At 41.8% G+C, this 24,480-nt stretch overlaps 1 long non-coding RNA gene across 1 annotated transcript; it reads left to right on the top strand.

The window, feature by feature from the left end:
• Positions 1-309: 309 nt before the first annotated feature.
• Positions 310-24,061, top strand: LOC125283230 (uncharacterized). The gene is made up of 10 exons (XR_008959892.1): positions 310-474; positions 1,487-1,663; positions 2,116-2,215; positions 3,650-3,804; positions 13,288-13,432; positions 16,015-16,099; positions 17,174-17,407; positions 18,132-18,228; positions 21,991-22,084; positions 23,077-24,061. It is a non-coding gene; the product is annotated as an uncharacterized LOC125283230 (long non-coding RNA).
• Positions 24,062-24,480: the final 419 nt, after the last annotated feature.

Genomic DNA, 24,480 nt, shown 5'->3' with positions numbered 1-24,480 from the left:
AAAAAATATGTGCAAAGGTGGAATTATTGAAAAGATCAGACCATCTTCCACATTCATGGGTTTTTAAATAAGATTTTATTTTTAAGTAATCTCTACACCCAGCGTGGGGCTTGAACCCACAACCCCAAGATCAAGAGTCCCATGGTCTACTGACTGAGCCAGCCAGACGCCCCTTCATGTTTTGTTTTCAAACATATAATTTAGGAAGAAGAATGGATTCTCTGATTCTAGAGCAACCTTGAATTAAAGAGGTATTCTTTTTTTTTTTCTTTTTTTTTTAAGATTTTATTTATTTACTTGACAGAGAGAGAGACAGCCAGCGAGAGAGGGAACACAAGCAGGGGGAGTGGGAGAGGAAGAAGCAGGCTCCCAGCAGAGGAGCCTGATGTGGGGCTCAATCCCAGAACGCCGGGATCACGCCCTGGGCTGAAGGCAGACGCTTAGTGACTGAGCCACCCAGGCGCCCCTAAAGAGGTATTCTAAACATTTATTTGTTGAGTTAAAAGAAAATTGACCACTGTATGCATTCGTATGTAATGGTGAATCGTGGGGAGAGAGGAGTAGTCCTACACCCCACGTATGGAATCTGAGAAGAAGGGGAGAGCAGAAACCCTGTCCTCCTTGATTACATGGGAGAGAGAACCTTACTCTGCATGTTCCCATTTATCTCCATACTTGTTCTCTTCTGCCCACCCGTTCAGATCTGAGAGTCAGAAGACACCCCTGGCCACACTGCTTCGGGCAGAGAATCACTTGTGTTCCTTTGCAGGGCCTGGCTCCCCGCTGTTCCATTGGTAGAGGAATCTGACACACTCATCAGTCCACGGGCCATCTGATATTCTATGCAACACGGCAGTGGCTCATTTCAACTCTCACATAACATTTGCTCCAGAAATGGATTTTCTGAAACTTTCCACTTAAATAACTGTGGATTAACTTTCAGGGAGGCCAACATAGTGGAAACTAAGCAGAGCATATTACCCCAGACTGTTGGGCAGGCACACATTGTCACGGTTCTGCCTTAATTCACTGCATATTACTTCCTTTGAAATTTGCAGCCAGACTCTACGCTATTCACCTTTTAATGTCTGGAAATACGTAAAGCATTTGGGCATTTGTTCACCTTGTTTAAGCTGCACATCTGCATAGGGTAAGAATGTATTTGCCAAAGCATAGTGTACTTTTCTAAAAGATTAGCCTGGTTCTCCTCACTTAGATAAGGCATAGAATGTTAGTGATCGTGCTTTTATGCAATCCTATGAGTGATAACATTACATGTTATCATGCTTCCCCCCAAAGTTTTTTTTTTAAGAACTTAGAAAAGTTTCTAATATAAAGGTTATATTACCAACAAATGCTAGTTTGAAAGAACCAAATAGGATTTTGAAGATTACCCTTCTTTAACAATGCCTTAAATTTTTATCTCCTTATCCATTCCTCATTGCTTTCTTTCTCAAGACATTATGGTTTATTGTGTCTCCACTAGGTACCTTGCATGTGATTTACACAGTGAATGGCCCTGCTTTCGGAGCAAGTTAATGATATAATATCCCCATTTATATTCAGAGCAGTCAACACTTTCTAGCTCTCAGAATAATAAAAGCACCTGCATTTAATATACATGGAAGAATGGGAAGGCAAATAGCAGATAAGGCACAATCAGGTAAGTGTAATCAGATAAAATATCACAATATTATAGCAGATCAGCATCTGGTAATGACTTGAATTTCGAAAGACTGACAAACAGCATGGCCTAAAGCAGCCAGGCATACCTCATTCAGAGCAACTCTTCCCAGAACTGATTGCTCCTCTCATGTGTTTTCTGGCAGATTAAGCAGGTAGGGTTTCTTATTTTAACTCCTCTGGAACTGCTTTGTGCCACTGGAAAAACACTGGCAATCTTCCTTTTTGAGCCCAGATCAGAAACAAAAACAAATGACGTATCCAAAAGTACAGCCTTGCATCCCCTGGCCGTTATCTCAAATTGATCCAAATCAATTTTATTAAAAATAAAAATAAAGCCCGCAGTGATAGGCAGAGCTTTCATTTCCATCTCTGTACTTGCCTGCATGGTGTTGACATTTTACTCTAATTTTTTTTTTTTTTTTTTTTAAGGCAGGGGAAAGCAGTTTATTAGAGACCGATTTGTCTCTGAGAACTTCCACACTTTGGGCCACTGGCAGCTGGTAAACCTAGCTGTGTCTCTCAGCCTTGGGTGAGCCCTCATGAAACACAATCGTATGGAGTCAAACCTGGTTTGTAGAGTGGGATTTAGCAGTTTTCCTCTCCTTTTAAGTTATGCCTTGTGGGAGGCCAGTGCCCTCTTCAATGAACTCCCTTGAGCTTACTAGATACCACTGAGGAAATGTGGAGTGCAAGGTACAAGGCCTGGGGAGGGCCCAGGAGCAGAGGGCTGTTTAGCAAACAGCCTGGCCCACGCTCTACCCTGACGTGACCTCTTCAGTGACAGGGCTCCGACTCCTTCACAGACGGATCACGAAGTGCCTTTGGTCTACCTGCCGCGATTGGAGCAGGATATCTTGTAGAAAATGGAATTAATTGCTCCATCTTCTGAGAAGAGCTGTATTCACTCTCTTGTTCCCCAATTCTGATGTTTTTGTTTGCTTTTCTAGTGTCAGCTCCGGGCACTGGTCAAAAGTGTGTTTAAATGAAAATTTCATAAATATGAACATGAAGGAGAGGAAATAACTGTCCATTGCATTTAGAGCAACTCTGTTTTTATGGAAATGACTCTTCCCAAAATATCTCTGTCTCTTCAGCTGGTTTAGTCAGCTCAGACCGCGATAACAAAATACCGTAGACTGGGTGACTTAAAGAACTGAAACTTATTTTCTAACCGTTCTGGAGGCTGGGAGTCGAAGACCAGGGTGCCAGCGTGGTCAGGTGCTCGTGAGAGTTCGTCTGGTTTGCAGACGGTGGCCATCTCAGTGTGTGTGCATATGACCTCCTCTTTGGAGAAAGAGAAAGCAAGCTTTCTGGTTGTGTCTTCTTAAAATGACACTAATCCCATGAGCCCCTCCCCCCATGACCTCATTTAAACATGTATACCTCCCAAAGGCCCCGTCTCCAAACACCATCACATTATGGGTTAGAGCTTCACCATAGGAACTGGGGGTGGGGGGCGGGGGACACAGCTCAGTCCATAGCATCACCCAGTAGTATTACGGTGGCAGTGTTAGTAAGGCTGAGACAAAGAGCGACTGTCTGGCCAAAAAGGTTGACGTGAAGAGTATTAGTAGTTCAGTCCATGATGGAGCAAATGTCAGTTCTCATCCGTTTTTTTCACACACGCCCACACCCACATTAAAATTGAAGAGAGAGAGATATCACAGGAGAAAGCACTGTGTCAACGATTAACAACTTTCAGGATGTTTATGGGGTCAGCGTTCTCTTGTCTTTTCTACTGTACTTTTCCACGTTTACGGTTAACAGGGACTAGTCACTGATTTCAGAATGGAGGTTCATTCACCAAGGAGTTTTCAGTTATATTCTAAATACCAAAGAGAGAACTAATTTTCAGAAGATTTCTAATGACTGGAGTGAAAGTAAGGAGTTTGTGGGGAATCATGGGTTAACTACAACCCCTCTTTTCAGAGCATCCCGTTTTACATAATGTTTTCTTTTACAGAATTACTCATTATTGAATGCTTTTTGGAGGTGGGCTGAGATTTAAATTTTACAAAAGAAAAGCTGTAAGCTTCTTCAGGACATTAGAAGAGATCTGGATTATCAGTTGAAGCATGAACTGTACCATACCGAGAATTGAAAACACCTCCCCCAGAGGTTGGTTTGTTTTGGGGGGGCTGTTTTTGTTTTCTGTTTTGTTTTGTATTTTAGTTGTGGTCTAAGAGGAACAAGCAAAATAGCCTATTATTGTTTTAACTTGTCATCTTGTGAGTTTGGGCTGTGAAAAGCCATGCTAGTCATGTTAAAAGGAGATGTATCACTATCTGATCTGTGATAGAGATAGCCTTAGATAAAGCACAATTGGGGCTACTTCAGCCTCTAAATTGAAACAGTTCTGCTTCTGCCGGAAGCCTCATTAAGAGGTATTTAATAAATAGTAACGGTGATCTTGCAACCAGTCAAATTATTTTCTGGTTCCATCTGCATTTCTCACCCTTTCATCAGGCTTCTTCCTGGAGGGTGAAGATACTATGGTAAGTAATTAAGTAGTAACACAGTTATCTGAAGGATGGCGTGAGCGTTGATTCATCTCGAGCGTAGAGGTATAGATTGTGCTGTATATAATGGGGTGTGATGCATAAGCTTTCCTAACTTAAGACTGTGGTTTATACATTTTGCCACCATCATCCCATTTTGGGGGCTGATCTCTTAGAAATGATAGCGGGAATAAATTGAGGAGCATGAAAAGATGTGTGTGTGATGGCATCTACCATAAAGTGGGATAAGAATCATTACCTGAAGGGGTTCCTGGGTGGCTCAGATGGTTAAGCGTCTGCCTTTGGCTCAGGTCATGATCGTGGGTTCCAGGGGTCCTGGGATCGAGTCCCATGTCGGGCTCCTAGCTCAGCGGGGAGTCTGCTTCTCCCTCTTCATCTGCCTCTCCCCCTGCTTGTGCTCTCTCTGTCTCTCTGTCTCAAATAAATAAATCTTAAAAAAAAAAAAAAAAAAAGAATCGTTACCTGAAGACAGGATTTGTGATTACTTCTTAAGGACTGCATGATTTGTTCCTTTCCTCTGTACATCATTTGTGTTGAAGGTTTTGGGTGACAAGAAAAAGATACTTCTTAGTTACCTTTGCAATTATATTTGAGTCATATGCTCTAAGGGAAGTACCTGAGTCTGCCTTTGTTAAATGCACACCCCAAATCTAAATCTCAAGCTTCGGGAATGAGAAAAGATTAGATCTTCATGCCTGTTAGTTGTTAGAAAGTCATTTAAGTTTTGCTTGAGCTTTCTCATTTCAAAAGCAGGAACATATTATTTTCTGCCAGATTTAATAATCTACTCATTTCTTAGCTGAATTCTCTAGGTATTTGTCAGAAGATTTTGTCATTATGTGATGGGGCACAATTGTTTAATAAATTGTTGCCATAAAAACATTATAAAAGTACATATATAAATACTAAGAAACAAGCGTGCATAGTTGGAGATGACAAATTGTTAAATATCAGAAGTGATTAGTGGAGAAAAACCATCTGAAACAAGAGTAACTTAGCTGAGTAATGAGTGCTATGATTAACATATTCTGCAAATCTATCAATACTAGGGCTCAGCATGTCCTTGTTACTCTCTAAAATTAATAATGACAGATACCAAGACCCTATTAATATTTTAATAGTCTAATAGGCACAGGCAAGCATGCAGCAGAGAAGAATGTAAATCGGTGGTCAGGGCTGCAGGGCCATCTCGAGTGCCAGGTGGGAGAGTGAGGTCCTCATGCGGCTTTCTTCTTCCTGGGTTCATTCTCATATCAGCACCCAGGTTCAGGAAATGGGCTAATCTTGAGCAGAGGTTTGTGCTAGTACAAGGCAAAAATCCACAGAGTGGTTAGCATTCTTTATGGCCATAGTGCATTTTAAGAAATACCGATGTTCGTGTCAATGTGTATTCTTCACTGCCCTGTCTTCTGAAAACTGGTAGGAACTCTTAAAAAGGATATCTATTCTGGGAGTTTGAAGAAATAGTTTTGTCTCTGATTCTGACAGTGGCAGTCTCCTTGCTCGAATCATCTCCACATTCATCCTCAGTAGAACTGATATAATGTGTACAGACTACTGTGAGATACTTGGAAGAATAAATCTGAGTGAAAGAAGGAAAGAAGGAAAGGAAACCATTAAATAACACATGTGAAGGACTTGCAGTGGTGCCTCGCACAAAGGAGGTCCACAAGCAGTGTTGGCTTCCCACTCTTTTTGCTTCTGAGGGGCCCCTTTCTACAGCGACCTTTGCTTGACCTTCCTGTGTGGCTCACAACCTGTTTTGCAGCACTCATAAAAGTTTCCTCATAGCCGACTTTGGATTTGAAGATGGAATGATAGGTCCCTCTTGTAATAATATATCCCTATAATTTGACACCCATAGAGGTTGTTCTGTAGAGGAGGAGGTCTGCTGTCAATCAGCACCTCATCACTCGGTTTTGAAGGATCATTTGTTAGAGGCTATACAGGAACAGAGAGATCACATCACAGAGACTCAGTATTTTTCAGTTGAAATATCTTTCTTTTTTTTAAAGATTTTATTTATTTATTCGACAGAGATAGAGACAGCCAGCGAGAGAGGGAACACAAGCAGGGGGAATGGGAGAGGAAGAAGCAGGCTCACAGCGGAGGAGCCTGATGTGGGGCTCGACCCCAGAACGCCGGGATCATGCCCTGAGCCGAAGGCAGGCGCCTAACCGCTGTGCCACCCAGGTGCCCCGAAATATCTTTTTTTTTAAATTAAAGATTTTATTTGTTTATTTGTCAGAGAGAAAGAGAGCACAAGCAGGGGGAGCAGCAGGCAGGCGGATGGAGGGGGAGATGCAGGCTCCCCGCTGAGCAGGGAGCCTGATGCAGGACTCGATCCCAGGACGCTGGGATCATGACCTGAGCCAATGACAGAAGCTTAACCAACTGAGCCACCCAGGCGTCCTGAAATTTCTAATCTAAATACCACAACCGATTTCTACAGCGAGAAAGTAAAAGCCAGAAGAAAAGAAGCATAATTCCAAAAAATAGAAAGGAAAGAAAAAGCAGTGTTTTGCCAGGAATGGGTATGCTGGCCCCAGGACTAATGCCCTCAAATGTAGGTTTGGTCACGGCTGCCAGAATCTGTCCAAGGCCAGTGTTAGTTCTGTTCCTGGAGTTTTCTTACACTTTAGCTGGTGATGATTCCCTTCTTTTTTTTTTGCAATGATTCACTTTTAATCACCTGATCATGGTTAGAGCTCAGAAACAAGACATACATTTCTTCTCTCTCTCTCTCTTTTTAAAAATATTTCCTTACAACTTAAAAGAGGTTGGTTTTTACTTTGGTCTTGACTCTGCTGCTGGTTGCCTGACGGATTTTTCTCTGGGCAAGCCCGACCCGACTCCCACTCCTCCATTTGCTTGCTGTGTTCTCTGCTAATTCACATGATTTCAGCCCTCCCCGTCTTTCCCTGAGCTATCGTGCTGGGCACGTCCTGGAACCGGCCACCTTCTTGTCCCTGCCTGTGGACCAACTGTTCCTGCCTCAGGGTCTCCTCCAGCATCACGTGCCAGGGAGTTTTCTTGCCCTCCCCCTCTCTCTAGGTCTGATGAGTTCTATTCCCTTTACTGCCACAGCACACGGAGCATTACAAAGTGTTCTTGGAGGGTGAAGCAAGTGTGTTTGTCGGCATGTTTGTCTTCTTCACTGCGTTGCCGGCTCCTGACCGCAGGGTCCGTGCCATTCATTTCTAGAGGCCTGGCCCTAGTAGGCGCTGCCGGAACATTTACTGAACAAATGTTCAGTACATTCTCTTTTGTTACATGCCACAAAATAATTCGAAGTTGGTAGGGAGCGTTTGATGTGAAAGAGATTCGTGAAATGAATAAGAGATTATATTTTATTGTTTGCTCTCAGACAGGGAGAGAAACATATATTTAAGAAATACGGGTAAAGGGGCACCTGGGTGGCTCAGTTGGTTAAGCGTCTGTCTTCGGCTCAGGTCATGATCCCGGGGTCCCGGGATCGCATCCCACATCCGGCTCCCTGCTCCGTGGAGAGTCTGCTGCTCTTTCTCCCTCTGCCTGCCTCTCCCCCCGCTTGTGCTCTCTCTCTCTCTGGCAAATGAATAAATAAAATCTTTAAAACAAAACAAAACAAATGTCTGCAGCTGCTTCACCATCAACACACCTCCTTTTTCTCCCTTTTCCAGAACTCCCCCCCTCTTAATATGACAGTAGTAAGTCGTTCTGCTTACAGAAGGTTTCGTGCATGCCCGGTGATTGTGATAGATACTTACTTACACTGCTGATCCTTGTCGTGTCGCCGAGGGTAGATATTTTATATTAATTTTAGAGATGAGGAAACTGATTCTCAGATTGTTTAAAGAACTCCCCCAGGTTGTCCAACTCCAAAGCCGGTGCTGTTTCTGCTGCACTCTGTCTCATTTCAGCAGATGGAGGCCCAGGTCAATTTTTGGTGTTTTGTTCATATCAGCTCTTTACTTTTTGGAAACAATGTCTCAGTAACAAGAGAAACATTCCTCCGCACCTTATAACACATCACTTGCTACTTGATTTTTTCTTACATACTCTTCTGCTCTGCTTCACACATATTTTAAAGAGTTAAGATCATCATATGGATATAATCCTTGTTCTAAAAATAATTCCATAAGCACTTTCTTTGTTGCTCTCTTCTGTATTGTCATCTTAATGGCTGCATAATTTTTGTCAGATGGGTTTATCATAGTTTTAAAAAGTTTTTTCTTGCTGCAAAACTTTGAGGTTATTTCCATTTTGCGCTGAGATAAATTATGTTATAGGAATGACATTTATGTACTTTTTAAGATTAATGGTAATATGTTGGCTTTTAAAACCTTTTTTATTGTGGAAATTGTGACATATTCACAAGAGATTAGAAGGGACCTGCATCCACCTGTCACTTCGCTTCAACAAAAATCAACATTTTGCTCATGTTGTCTCAGCTACTCCCCCACTTTTTTCTTGAGAACATTAAAGAAAATTTCCAAATATCTTATCATTGCACTTCAGGAGAGACTTGTAACTGATAGGGACTTTCCGCGGTGTCGTCTAATAGTCTGTGTTTAAATTTCCCTGATTATCACCAGAGTGACTTTTCACATTTGCTTTGTGCAAGTTAGGATCCAAGTACAGTCTACCCATTGCAGTTGGTTGTTAACATCATGAAAGTTTCATTCATTCGAAACCAGGTATACACACACACACACACACACACACATGTGCACGCACACACACACAGATGCGTGTACACACACAAACACACATGCGTGTACACACACACATACACATGCACGCACACACACACACACGCATGTATACACACACACACCCCTATTTTTTAATGCCATCAATTTGTTGGCAAACCATGTCAGAATTTCTGCAGAATGTCCAACATTCTAAGGTTGGTGGCTTCTTCAACATAGCCTCAGCTACTGCATTTATCTACTGTTTTTGTTTTAGCTGATAGATGTGAGAGCTTAGTAAGATTGTGGTTCAGTTTCTTAAGAAAGAATACTTTGTAAGCGCGGTCCTTTTCACTTTGGGGTCGAACTTAGCATATACTTCTTATGCTATTTTACCAGATCATAAGCTTCTTTTCTTTTCTTGTTCTGCCGGAAAGCCTCTTGTGCAGTTTTTTCATATACGAGCCCATTCATGTCAGGCGCATGTAACTGGATCGCTGCCAATCCTGGCCTTTCTGTCCCATCTACTGGACCCAGTGTTAACATTAACCAATGTCCTTGTAGCCCTTTCAACCCTAGTAGAAATCTAGGAATTGCCTGAAATACTTTTCAAAGTAGTTAGTGGCCCAAAAGAAACCTGGATTTGAAAGAAAAATAATTGAGAATTGAGGAAGGATGCCTCACCTGTAGACATTGAGTGTTCTGGTGCACAGGTTAAGTTCAAGTAGATCAGGCATGGCTGTCATATTGATGCCTTTACATGGCAGAGAAGGGCCGAGACCTACCTCTGTTTTTAGGCCTCTATACTCTTTGAGCCTAGGGTAGTTTGAGGCTCCTCTTTCTTAGAGTGTTAATGTGAAAGGCCATCGTCATAAACCACTAAGTTCTAATGAGTCTGCTTCCATTGTACTGAATCCCTGGGAGCCCTGGCTAGAGCAGGGGAGTAGAGCACTTTCCTTTCTCCCTAGAACGCATGCCTCCTTATGTTTTAGATACAGTGTTTGGGGGCCTCTTCAGGGCCACACGTAATGCCCAAAGTCCCACCAAACAGAACAAAGACATGTCCAAGACGTGAGATTCCCAGGATAGTGCAGGAATTGGGAGAGGCAGAGTGAGTCTCCTGTCTTTCTGGTCCCAGGAAATTGTAAGGCATGTGTGGCTTTCCCTTTCGGTCATTAGGCAAAGTGAGATCTTCCACATCCTGTTGCCGGACTAATCATTCCAACCCCCTACATCTTCACACCCTGTAGGTAAAGTCTTAGCGTTCCTGTGCAAGAAAATGTAACATCCCACAGCAACCCTCCCTACCATCCCTGAAACTAGAAATGCAGGATCAAGGTGCTATTACATTTTTCAAATATAAGTGAAAGGTAGTTATGTTACTGTGTTAATGGGAACATGGGTGGAAACAGCTCATGACAATAGCTTCAGAGAGAGGAGAGCTGTGAAGTGCTTTGTTTAAGAGGGTGACTTCTCTTTGCGGACTAAATTCAAGGATCTTAATGTTTTTCTGTTATCTTACTGACTAGGCTAAGGAATGGAGACTTTGAAGTTTGACTTTGGGCTGTAGGGATACAGAGACTTTCTTCATTCTTACAGCCTCTGGTTGCTCATTTGTCTTATTAATTACCATTGCATGGTATAGGAGCCCTCACTGGAAGGTCAGTCACAGAAATTGAGAATCTGAAAATGGGGGGGAAGAGGCTCAACATTAGGTCATCTAATCCTATAAGCCATTTTTTAAAACTATTTTTGGCTACTTGGTCTTTGCCCAGTTTAAGTGTTAACCACTTTTCCTATTTACTTCTCTTAAGATGTGGCTTTGCTGTGTATTAGGTATTACTGAGAACCCTCGTTACTCTTCTGTTTTTTTTGCCAGTTGTCCCCACATATGCCTCTTTGGGCACAGTAATCAATTCTTTTCTCTCTTTCAGTTCACCTTTAAAATACTTACAGCTTTAAAAATGGACACTCATATAACCTGCTGTCTCTTTGCAGCATCTGTTCTTTGACTATATGATTCTTGTTACTCTTTGATAGTTCTATAATGTGTGTGCAAATAGTAGTGTGAGTACAATGAGTAATGTGTGTGCAGTGGAGTATTGGTGAACTGCCATCAATGAGAGGAGAAAACAGTGTCCTACGTCTTTTGGTTTTGAGCAAATCACGTAAGGAATAGAAGCGAAATTGAAAGGAGGATGTTGTTTTAATCTTGAGTTTATACCTATAACTAGTATAAGGATCCCTTTAAGTGTTAGTGTTCGGTATTTCTCCGAGGTAGCAAGACCTAGGCTAGAAAGGGTAGTGTTTTCTTAGACGAGCCAGTAATTTGTCAGTTAAGCACATTTGGAAGCTACGAGGATCTGTATTCCATGGACGGCAACAGTGTCTTGGTGGGTAGAGTCAATCATAGTGGACTTCACAGCTACAGCAGGACCTACGAGATCACACTGTTTAATACTCTTACCTTGTACATGGTAAAACTGAAGCTCCAGAGTTTTTCTAGGTCACGTGGCTATTAGTTGCTGAGCCTAGTTAAGGTTTTCCCCCAGCCCCTATGCTTTGTTAAGTCTAGCCAATACTAAGCAGGAATGCCCTTAGGAACTACTAGCTTTCTTTTGCATTTTTTTAAAAAAATTTCCTATCATGGATTATTTCTCATTTTATAGTAAGAGTTTTATATTCAATGTTGTTGTCACTTAATAGCATTATTTGGAAAATACGAAAAAATCAACACGTTAAGGCCCACCAAAATGATGCCAGACTATGTATGAGTCTTTTTGCTGGCCATTTTGAAATTGTAAAAACAGTGACTAGCTCCATTATGTTGTTTTGCCTCACTTTTCATCAGCATCGAAAATATATATGTTCAGTAATGCAGGGAGGACAAAAATCATTCAAGTAGTAAGTGAAGAATGTTGGTAGTTATTTCCAAGGTCAATGACAAAAATTTGTCCCTCATACTCCCCTGTGGAAAATATCAGTAAGTTGGCACCAAAAATGCATAATCAGTGGCGTCTGGGTGGTGCAGTCGTTAAGCGTCTGCCTTCGGCTCAGGGCGTGATTCCAGGGTCCTGGGATCGAGCCCCACATCAGGCTCCCTGCTCCGCTAGGAGACTGCTTCTTCCTCTCCCACTTCCTCTGCTTGTGTTCCCTCTCTCGCTGGCTGTCTCTCTCTGTCAAATAAATAAATAAATAAAATCTTTTTAAAAATATACATAATCAGTTTCTGCCTTGAGATCTGGTATGGACGTAACTCTTTGCTAGAAAAAGAAAGTATCCCATCCATTGCTCTTCTGCGTGCTTATCCAGATTTTGTCTTTTCCTTTCAGTGCCTTCCATTTATTTAATTCTGCCGTTTGTTGTTGTTCTTAAAAACCCGTTTATTGAGGGATGATTGACATACAAAAACCGTACATGTTTAATGTATGCAACTTGAAGAGTTTGGAGATAAGCATACACCTGTGAAACCATCACCACAGTCGATGCCATGAACCTGTCCATCACCTCCAAAAGTTTTCTGCTGCCCTCTTACTTTTTCTCATTTATTTAATTCTTGTCTTCTGGCACTCTACTTTTGAAAAGAACCTTTCTGTAATCCATGAATACCTTTCGCTCTGTTTTATAATATTAACTTGCTGTATCCTCATCATTCCCTGTGAATATATACAATTGGTAATCTGGGGAATTGGAAGGTACTACCCAGGAGTGTTCAGTCTGTATTCATTTCCTTCTATTGCATAAGCAGTTCTGGCCATTAAGCAAACAAAGGAGTAAATTTCTGTGTATATGGATGCAACTAAAATAAAGATGCTTGACTATCAGACATGAATCAAATGTGCTATACAGACTAATCCATTATTCGAGTCTATCTGGGACTGCATGAATTAATCTTAATCATGTTTATTCTTTTAAAAACATCAACAGTTAAAAATTGCATATCTCATTGTTAAAAATGGTTTTGGAGCTGAGATGTAATCTCCTAAATTAAGGAATAAAAATAAGAGCAGGATGATCCAGCTAACCATTTTTCTTCTTAAAACTTGAAATAAATGGAGATCAAGAACGTTAGACATCTTTAAATAAATCAGAGGTCTTATGACATTTCTAATATTTTATTAACAAAGTTTTGATTTGATTTATCTATTTAAAATAACTAGCAAGGTATTCTCTAAGTGCTGAGACATAAATTACAAACACGAAACCTTGATTTATGTTAATGGTGGATGATATGTGGGACATGGCAAGTTATCACGGATTTTACAATATTCCCCGAGTTGGGGGGTGGAATCATAGGAAAGTACTGGAATAAAGTGCTGCCGTAGGCTCCGTTTGTTGATATATAGACGATGGCTGTCTTCTGAGAAATGATATAGTCCTGATGATGTGAACTTGTACTTCTATTCCAGGCACCTCCAGATTTTAGCGAAATCTGCTCAACATTTCCACGTCCCTATGATGGATCAGAGGCATTCAGATCTCTGCAAAGACATCAGAGGAGGAACACAAAATGTGTCTGCGTTGGTAAATATGGGTTCTCTCCAATCTCTTACAGTATGTGAACATTTTTGTATTTCTCAAAGTACCTTCTATTTCCCCACCTCCTAGACCCTTAGGGACACCCACTGCCCAGAATTTCCAATCTGTGTCCATCCAAAGTAGGCCTTCTGTATTGTTTACCTGGGCTGCTGAGCATTTCCCGGGAGAAGCTGTCGGTTTTGCAGATCGGCACCAGGTCACACCTTCGTTCGCCAACCTCAAGAACTGTCGTTGGCCTCATGCGCCGGCTCCTGTTCTTTGCCTGGCTGAGCTCTCCTCCGCTTTTGGGTCTCAGCCTGAACTTAAAGCTTCAGAGAAACCCACCCTGATCTCCCTATCTGATCAGACTCCCCCTTGGCCCGGTGTCCTATTCATTTCTTCCATGATGCTTTGCATTTTGTAATTCTTTATTTAGTCTCTGCCTGACTTACTGTTTGTCTCCACAACTCATTTCTTGTGCATGGGGACAGCATCTGTGTGATTAATGACTGTAATATAGCTCTTCCTGGCACACAGTAGGCACTCAGAGAATTTTTGTATAAATGAATAAATTGTAAGATTGGGTTTGGAGAAAAAAGATTTTCTAATAACAAAAAAAAAAGTTTAAAAAGCATCACTTTCAGTGAATATGGCCATAGCACAAGAGATATTCTTACAGATGTCCGGTTGCATATACGTGTCAAACAAACGTCTTGTGTATGGTTAAACAGACTCCTGTGTTCCGATTTCGGAACACATGGCAGTTGCTGAGCCTTTGTAAACAGTGGTTCTCAACCTCCTTTTGTCTGCAGGTGTGCACAGGCTGATGCTTTGCTAACGCGTCCTGCGCGAGCACGGCCGGCATTGTGCGTGGCCCACAGCCCTGCCTCTTCCTGCACTTCTTTCTCCCCCGCTCAAGAAAGCATTTGCAGGTGCAAGGGAGTGAGTGCGTGTGAGCGTAAGGCCATCAGAAGGATTACCTTGAATCTGTTCTCATTTACATTCAAAAGCAAAAGATAAACCAATTATAAATTTGGGGTTAAAAAAATAGTAATGAGTTACTTGCTGCATATCTCACAAGTGATCAAGACACATCAGTGTGTCGTGACCTGTGATTTTTGAATTGGTGGGGTTTTTTTAAGATTTTATTTATTTTTTTGAGAGAGAGCAGGAGAGAGAGAGAAAGCGTACAAGTAGGGGAGAAGGGCAGAGGGAGAGGGAGAAGCAGACTCCCTGCTGAGCAAGGAGCCGGATGTGGGGCTCAATCCCAGGACCCTGGGATCATGACCTGAGCCGAAGGCAGACGCTTAACCGACTGAGCCACCAGGCGCCCCTGAATTGGTGTTTTTGAAATTTATCTCACACCACTGGGGAGAATTTTATTGCTCATGTAACTTTGGGGGAAGAAGAAAATGCATGAGTTGAGAGTGCCACATAGCAAGCCTTGTAGGAGAGGAACTCATGGAAATAATAATTGCATTAACGTGTGCACTGTGACTTGTAAGGTATTGTCTCCGATGCCCTCCCTCAATGACTAATGTAAAATACTTATTACGTAAGTTGAACCCTGTGAATGCAGATATGAAACATCTTTAGCTAAAAATGCCGTTTCATATGATTCGAACTAATTAGTTTATTAATATTTTCTCTTGTTCATCAAAAATGCACTTGGAACTGAGCTATCAGCACTTGCGAAAATGAGAAAAAGCAGCATTAACAGTGGATTTTTTGGTGTCCCTTTACTGTCTTTTCTCAGTGCAAGTCAACTAATCAATGAATCTGTTGATCTTGGTTGCGCATCCGTAGCCAGCGCTGGTCTAAGTGCTATTGGGGGACACAGAGGAGCCCGGGATAGCACTGGCCATAGAAAGTTATAGTCCAGATGGAAGAACAAGATACATTTGGAAAACAAAACATTTTATACACGCTAAATTACGCGGTCCTAACAAATAAAGAAGAGTGGCTTGTCTGTCACTGTTGTTCCTCTTGTCTTGCCATATATATATATATATATATATATATATATATATATATATATATATTTTAAAAGCTTTTTATTTCAAAAGATAATTTTATATTTAGAAAAGAATTGCAATGATAGTACAGAGATGTACTCAGCTTTCCACAGTGTTAACATCTTACGTAATGGTGGTACAATTATCGAAGTGAGATATCGCCACTGGTACATTACTATTCACCAAGGTACAGACTTGACTGAGATTTCACAAGTTTTTCCATTAATATGCTTTTTCTGTTCCAGGATCCAATCTGCCGACAATACCACATTACATTTAGCATATATGTATTTTAATAATGATACTATATAAAAGGAAGAAGAAAAGCATTTTACCCATACTCGGATATCGTTGCTGTTAGTATTTAGGTATATTTCTAAGTGACGTGCACACATAAACACACACCACACACATCAGGATCAAGCCGCATACCTGTTTTTGTACTCTATTTCTGTAATTTAACAAATTATAAATATTACCTTGTTATTAGTGTTTGAAAATACGTTTAACGTGTGTATAATTTTTACCGTACGCATATGATAACAAAAGCTGTGTTCAGATTACCAGGTTATTGACTGCTTGTGTCCATTTTCCCTCTTGCAGATGTCACTGTGATGATTTTCAGTGCACATGAGCTCTAGGCAGCTTTCATATTTCTGCAGGTTGATGACAAGGAAGAATATATAAGGTGAAGATCTATGGATTTTCCCCTTTTATTATTTTTTTACTGAGACATCTTTTCTTGTATTTTTAAATTCAAGAGCAACACATTTAAACTATACTGGAATCTCTCAAATTGAAAATGAAAATCTTCTCCTACTCTGGTAGACTTACTTCCCTGAGGAAAAGAAAGTATCGGGAGGTCTCTGGCCTTAGCTTGAACCTGTGCTCCTGAAATTATAAGGGGCGTTTCCAGCAATGGTGTAAAAATGCAGCTTCAAACCTGAGCTTTTTCTAAGTGTGCAAAGTTCCCGTGGGTTCTCAGGAAGAATATCCTGGCCCCGTTACCTTTTGATTTGTGGCCAAGGGTGCCATTCCTTGGACATGTCCTGTAGGGGTGGATGGCCATTTTTATTTTCAGGATCTTGCTGCTTGCTTGTTACCGAGGAGTCAGTTTCATGACTAGGTAATAGAGAGCAACACCGGGAAAAAAGGATCCCCTGATTGCTCCTGCCTTTTAGAATAGATCATTTATCTGTTCCGAAGACACTAAGGCCTGCAGGGGTGAGGCCCGGAGCTGCCTTGCGTTGGCACTGTTGTTGGCCATGAGAGAATCAGGGGAGCATCCTGGGTCCCCGGCTCCTAAAGCCACTAGCCAGTGGCTGGACACTGGGGCACACTGTCGATGTTAGGGCTGACCACAGGCGGGGAACAGAGCATGGGTAACGAACGTGACAGAGTGTGGCCTCTGAAGTTAGACAGGCCTGGGCTCAGGTTGGTCTTGTCCAGTGCCTACTAAGGATTCTTTGGCAAGTAACTGAGCCCCTCTGAACCTGAGCTTCTCCACTGTAAAGATGAGATTGTTATACAGGCTGTTAGATAATTTGAAGAATATGTGAAAATGGTTGGTACCGTGCACCTGGAGTGTAGTGTGCCATCAAATGAAAGTTTGTTAAATGAAGGGAAATGAAGGGATGGAGGAATGACCCATGGAGCCAGTTCAACACCCTATTTTTAAAATAGGGGTGTGGACATTTGTGATTGAAAATATAAGAAATATCAATGCCACGAGTTAAATGTCAATTTCATTTCTTCCCCACAGTTGCAGAAAACAGAAACCAACTCCAGCTAGCTAACATGAAAGGAATTTATTGATGGGACAGTCGGGTCCTGAAATCTGAGAGTTTAAATAATCAGCATTTGAATGGGCCAGATCCAGGCAACTCCAGGGACCTCAGAAAAAGAAAACCATGGACCTTTTTTCTAGAACACTGACATCCGTATTTCTCATTTTGAGTGACCTGCAGTGCCAGATGGACCAGCTCTGGCCAGGAAGGTAGGGTTGTGTGGTTTACACATGTTTGCTAGAGGCCCCTCCTCTGTATCAGGGCCAGCAAGGCAAGGGGAGTATTGGGAGCTAAGACATTTTTAAGGCTTTAATGAGGTGTCATTGTCATATAATAAACTATACATATTTAGAATGAACAAACTGATACATTTTGATATATATATATAATTATATATAATTATGTTTATGTTATATATATATTAATCTGGAAAACTGTAACTGTGATGAAAATAATGAATATATCCATCACCCTGGAAAGTTTTTTTGTTTCTTTGTATTTCTTCCCTCCTCCCTCTCCATGCCCCTCTACCTGTTCCCAGGCAATCACTGATCTGCCTCTTTCACTATAGATTAATTTGCATTTTCTAGAATTGTGTGTAAATGGGATCTTATAATAGATACTATTTCCTGTCTGGCTTTTTTCACTTGGCATAGTTATTTTGAGATTTATTCATGTTGTAGCGTGTATCAGGACGTCACTCCTTTTTACGGGCGTGTAATAGTCCATGGTACGGGTGTACCACAGTCTGTTTCTCCTTTCACTTCTTCATGGACTTTTAGGTTGCTTCTGGTTTGGGGCTACTGCCAATAAACCTGCAATGAAACTTCATGCACAAGTCTTTGCTTAGACTATATTTTCATTTTTCTTGGGTAAAACCCTAGGACTAGAATGGCTGGGTCATATTGTAGGTGTATATTTAATGTTTTTCAGAACTGGCCAAGCAGGTTTCCAAAGTGATCGTAACGTTTTACATTCCCACCGGCGATGTATGAGAGTTCCAATTGTTCCATATCCTCACCTCCACCTGGTATGTATCCAGAATTTATTTTTAGAAAATTCTCAAAACTTAATACTAAGAAGACCAGCAACCTGATTTTTTAAAATGAGTAAAAGATTTCTATAGATAATTTGCCAAAGAAGATATATAGTGGCAAATAAGCACATGAAGAGATATTCAACATCATTAGAATAAAAGTGCAATGGCATGCTTATTCAAATAGCTAACATTAAAAGGAAGCTAATATTTTTACATTATTATGATGTCCATTTTATAGATGAGAAAACTGAGGCTCTCACAATGAAGTGACTTGACCAAAGTTGACCAGCTATGAAGTGGTTAGAAGTTGAATTTGAACCTGGGTCTGCCTAGCCCTGCTTAATCTTTTTTTTTTTTTTTTAAGATTTTTATTTATTTATTTGAGACAGAGATAGAGAGAGCACAAACAGGGGGAAGGGCAGAGGGAGAGGGACAAGCAGACTCCCTGCTGAGCTTGGAGCCAAAAGTAGGGATTGATCCCAGGACCCTCAGATCAAGACCTGAGCCAAAGTCAGACACTCCACCCCTGCTTAATCTTGATGCTATGCCAGCAGTAGTCCTTTGAAGGAGGCTTCACAAGCAAGATTGAAAACAGGGAAACTCACTTATTACTCAGGAATACATCCCTTTCGTCTCCCAATGAGACAGGCTATCACCATTCACAGGGGACATTATGCAACTTCAAGTTTTGGTGTTTGTTTTGGCTAAAGGACAAATTTGGTTTTCCAACGTCCAGCTTTGTCTAGATGCTTCTGAGAGAAGTATTCAAAGTGTCGAATGCCCACCAAAGCTTCGTTGGTCCAACAAATAGGTCTGTTTAACCACAATCACTACAAATAGGAGGGTTTTTTTGGCTCAGACAGATCTTCATTTGAATCACACATCTACTGTTTCTTAACCATGTGTGATCTTGGACAAATTACAGCACTTTGAGTTTGACATCTTTGTCCGTAGACTGGGCATGATACTGACCATACAGAGTTTTAAGGGTTAGAGGAGCCAATGTATATCTAGAGTTTACCACAATGTCCTACACTTAATAGATCCCCAAACACTGTTACCACATCACAGATAATAATATATAACCACCCTCATAATAGGTGTGTCAACCTTCTCACTCACTATGAAACCGAAATAAAACCCATCCCTAGCCGATGTCTTGCATTTCTCTGGGGACTCGCTCCTTCCTTTGGGAAATGCTAACCCACCAACAGACGGTGGCATTTAATTCTATAGGAATTACTAAGCCAGTGAAACATGGATCCTTTGGTCGTAAATTTATCCTTTAGGTAGAAATATTCTCTGAAGGGAGTATCTGTGGTTGCTGTTGGACCCCATCAGCAGAGTCCCCGCATGGCGTTTTTAGAGTTCAATGATCAGATTCGCGGGAATCACATGGTGTAAAGAAATCAGAGTCCGTGTAATCAAGCTCTGCAGAACCCCGTTCCTCACGCTGAGGTGACCGAAGGCCCACTGCAGTGGCGCGTGGCTGACACACCTTATGGGGGCCTTGAGCTCTGCAGTCTTCCTTCACCCTTTCCCTGCTCTCCCGCCCCCTGCTCTCTCTCCGGGCCCCTGGAAGTGCTGCTTCAGCCACCGATGAGCTGTTTTCCTCCATCCTCTTATTTTGTTTCTGAAATACAGTCAGGGTTTTCAGCCGGTACGTGGGGACTCTAGTGAGCTTCCTCTAAGCCCTCGGATGTAAGATTATGAGGAGAGACAAGCCAGTTTCTCTACTGGATGCCTCCAGCAACTTCCTCACGGGTAGTCCAGTAACGAGCTGGCCCCGCAGAGAGAGCCAGAGGGTTGCAGGAGACGCCGCCGAGGATGGCATGTTGTTCACACTGGCGAGGCCGGGCTTTGTGTTCAGAGCAGCTGGGCCAGGTGATCTCTGTCACCTCCCAGCTATTACTGAACGATGAGATGGCAGAGCACTGGGGGGGGGGGGTGTCTTTCTCCTAGTAACAAATTGTCTCCAGCTGTGCCAGTTGAAGTAGGGCACTTAGCTGAAATCTCGGGATGGCCAGAGACTAGGGGACTGCCTCTAACCTGGTCCTTGAGCCCACATGTTGACATTTTCATCGTTATGTGTCATTATGGTGCTTGACCCTATCTCTTTTGCAACAGAAAAATACTTTTTTTTTTCCATAATTTGACTTAAAAACAAGCACATAACACTTCAGAGTGGAGATACCTAAATTCAACCCCACGGCCTGCGAGAGGCTCATAACTCATCTGATGGATCCATTTATTCCTTTTTTTTAAAAATTGTGGTAACCATTTTTAAATATATGGTTCAGTGGTATCTAGGACATTCATACTGTTGTGCAACCATCACCACCATCCATCTCCAGAATTATTTTGTCGTCTTGCAAAACCGAGACTCTATACCCACTAAAGAATAACTCCCCATTCCCTCTCCTCAGCCCCTGGCAACCACCATTTTACTTTCTGCATCTATAAATTTGACTATACTAGATAGCTCATGTCTGTGGAATCATACAGTATTTGCCTCTTTGTTCATTCATTCTTTGATAGAATGGTAAGTTAGTCAGAAGATGTTCTAGAATCCTTAGTAAGGAAATCCATGTGGAGGGCTGCCTGGCTGGCTCAGTCAGTGGAGCATGTGACTCTTAATCTCAGGGCCATGAGTTTGAGCCCCACACTGGGTGTAGAGATTATTTAAAAAATAAAATCGTTATTTAAAAAAAAGGGAAATCCATGTAGAAAGTTGGGCGAATCCTACTATTTACCTTGATACCATGAAACACTTGTGTATCTGTTTTTCTTCCTCCTGATTCCAAGTCACAAATCAAACCTCTGACTGTGATATGGCTTCTTACAGTAGATACAGTTAGTTGCCCCCCAAGCGTCCATCCCATCCCGTTTATACTGATTAGCATTGTATTGCTGTTTGGGTGGTATTACTATCCTTTAACTCCAGAGATCAACCGTAAACCAATTCTCATAAACCCATACTCTTTGTCACAGCGACTGACTCAGGGATGGACACTGACCTAGGCCTAAGTGATTAATTCATGGACGGGTGTTTACCTAAATTGGCCCAAAGTGAAGTCTAGGACCTTTTTTGATAGCTGGAGAGAGAAGCCATCCTTCTTTTACTGAAGTTGAACTGTGAAAATGTGCATCCATCTTATTCCTGCAAGCAGCCATTTTGTAGCCATAGGAAGTAATCCAAGGAGGGTGCCAATATGATGAAAAATAGAACCAATAGATGGAAAGGAATTTAATCCTTGGTGAGAGCCTCAAACTGCTGGATCAGGCCTTACCTGGAACACTCCCTACCACAGTCCGTTTGAGTTCTTGGATCAATAAATTCTCTTTATTGTTTAACCAAATTCGAATTGGTTTTCTATTACTTGGGTTTTTTTTTTCTTTTTTGGGGGGGATGGAGAGAGCACTCGAGTTGGGAGTGGGGGAGAGGCAGAGAGAGGGAGAGAGAGAATCCTAAGCAGGCTCCACACCCAGCATGGAGCCCCGTGCAAGGCTCAGTCTCACGACCCTGAGATCATGACCCGAGCTGAAACCAAGAGTAGGGTTCTCAACCAACTCAACCACCCAGGTGCCCCACTATTACTTGTTTTTAGGTACATTTTAATAGTTTATTCATAAAGATCTCTGTACAGAGTCAGAAAACAATGATTGAATGGATCTTATACATTCCCTTTGATACTAATTTCTCATTGTGAAAAAATTAATTAGCATTTCAGTTTAATATATTATTTGCCTTAGCTTGTTTCCGGCAAGATGTGGATTCATTCTCAGGATCCTGACAAATTTTAATTTCTGGATTTGTCCTGCGAGGGACCACAGTAATACTGTCAAGGTAAGGAATATTATACTAATAGGTATCGAGAAGACCTTGGTGAACATGCATGGTCTGCCTCAAAAGCTCTCCTTAACTTGAGCTTCTGTTTCATCTCTTTGAATTTCTGTGGCCATTGGAAATTCTTCTGAATATCAGTGATTGCTCTAAATTAGTAGCCAATGCTAGCTGCCCTGTTGGCTACCTGGTCTCTGACAGTTGGCCTTCCAATCCTGGGAGCCTCTCACCTTAGGTCCTGTTGCATTCTCTGCTTAGCAGAGGGTAGCCAAGTCTTCTTTCTACAAAGGTGTGGGCCCTTTCCATGTGAACATGATGGATGTGATAACATCTAGCACAGCGCCTGGTATATAGTGCATTGACTCTGACTCTGAGGGGCCCCTCTACTTCTGTCATTGGTAACCCTGATAAGGTTGGAAGATACCAAGTTCAGTGAAGTTTCAGACTTTTTCCCCATCTTGTTAGACACTCTTCCCAGTTATCTAGAGGTACGAGATGAGAATTTTTTTTATGGGAAATTGTGTCTTCTCAGTGTTTCCCTCCTTCCTACTTCCGTTAAGGAGATCTGTGCATCATTTCTTCTTTTGCTGGCCTTGGGTAAAAACACATTACACACAGAATAGAAACAACACATTAACAGTAGGGTCATTTCCACATGGTGTGCTTGTGAAGCATTTCTTTCTAACAGGATTCAAGATAAAAAAAAAAGCTAATGAAAGACTGCAATTTATACAGAAAATCTGAGTGTTTATTGCTCTTAATTTTACTCTAGAAGTTGAGGACTCCTTGAATGAAGGGAAAGTTGTGAATAAAATTCTGTTCAGCCTTCCTTTAGAAATGTCCATGGACACATACTCCATCAGTTGTGGCTAAATGCAGAGCTATGCACCCTGTCAGTATCAAGACAAGATGCACTTGGAATTCCAGTCCATAAACATTTAAATGCGGTCACTCTAAACCTAGTGTGGCCCTGACTTGTATTTTCTCATTTCCAGTGACGGGACCATTTTTTAACAGAGCAAGCTGTGTGAACTGGTTGAATGGAGTGCCATGAAGGTCTTTAATAAATTATAGGTGGATTTATGGGTTCTGCTCAGGGCCAAGGTAGGTTGGCCGAGTTGAAATGAAATGGGACATATTCATCCAGAAGGTCCAGTGGGTCCTCGCTGTTAGAGAAAAAAGATTCATGAATGGATGCTATGTTTTTCACCTCATAGCCTTCCTATTCTACATGGACAATTGTCTCTAGGATTGAATAATCCCATCACATGAATGTGACACATTGTCTAGTTGGTTACTTAGGACAGTTTCTTCAGAGTAACCCAACTTACCTTCTGTAAAGTCATAGGAGTGAGCAATCTCTCAAAACCAGCCCCACGGTGAGAAGAGGAAAGCATCAAAGCAATCCGAGATGGATGGGCCTCGTTTGTATTCTTACCATCTCTAAGAACAGATATGTCACAACCTCTCTTGTGACTAGTGTTTCCCAGCGTGGATTACATTTCCTACCTCCCGTGCATAGTTTAGGAGGAAGAGATGACCGTAGGTGACAGGAGAGAGCTTCTGCTGAGCTCGCCGCTTGTAGGGATGTTGTTGGCTTTGTCAGTCCAGTGTGACTTTCCATACCCATTTATAAGTGAACCTCCTGTGAACTGCGCTCCTGAGAAAAGTGTGAAGATGAGAAGTAGCGAGATTCTACATTAGACAGCAGTGTTTCCCTAACCCGGGGCCAAAGTGTTGGCAGGAGCTGTGATGTTTGGAAATTATTGCTGAAATAACTGGGATTCTTGAAGGAATGTTCAGGAATCCTGAAGATCATGTATGTTGAACATGCATATTGGAAGGGAGAGAGTTGCTCTACGTGGACCTCATTCCTACCCGAGCAACAGGATGTGCATCGTGCCTCCCCTTTCCTTGACGTGAGTTTCTCTTCAGCTTTCTCTTTGGGATGGTTGAGAATAAACATGGCTGTTTGCTGTCTGTCTTCATTGAAATTGTGTGGTCATTTTATGCTGCTCAGGCTAGCGATCTAGCTAGTGCCATCGTTGGGCTAATGACTAATGTTTCTGAAGCAAAACAAGGACAATTACATCTCAAAGAAAATTTTCTTCCCTTATTTTCCTCTTTTAGAAGATCACTGGGATGGCTAGAATTTATATGTTTGCATGAGCTCCTGGTATCGAGATAGTGCAAAGGACAAGGGGAGAGTATAGAAGGGAAGATAATGAGCAAACTCCTCTTTGTTGGCAAAAAATAATATTTGCTGTTTTTCTGCCTCCAAAGTTTTCTATAATGTTTCCATTGACCTAGAAGCTCGAGTGCTTTCTGGTAGGTTTCTGTGAAGGTCCTACTCTATGGAGAAAGGCCAACAAAAGAGCATATCCCAATGCAGGGGATGG

This window comes from Ursus arctos, unplaced genomic scaffold, assembly GCF_023065955.2.
Source record: "Ursus arctos isolate Adak ecotype North America unplaced genomic scaffold, UrsArc2.0 scaffold_18, whole genome shotgun sequence".
Classification (NCBI taxonomy): domain Eukaryota; kingdom Metazoa; phylum Chordata; class Mammalia; order Carnivora; family Ursidae; genus Ursus; species Ursus arctos.
The sequence above is the reverse complement of the archived record's forward strand: the minus strand, read 5'-3'. Positions and strand labels throughout refer to the sequence as shown.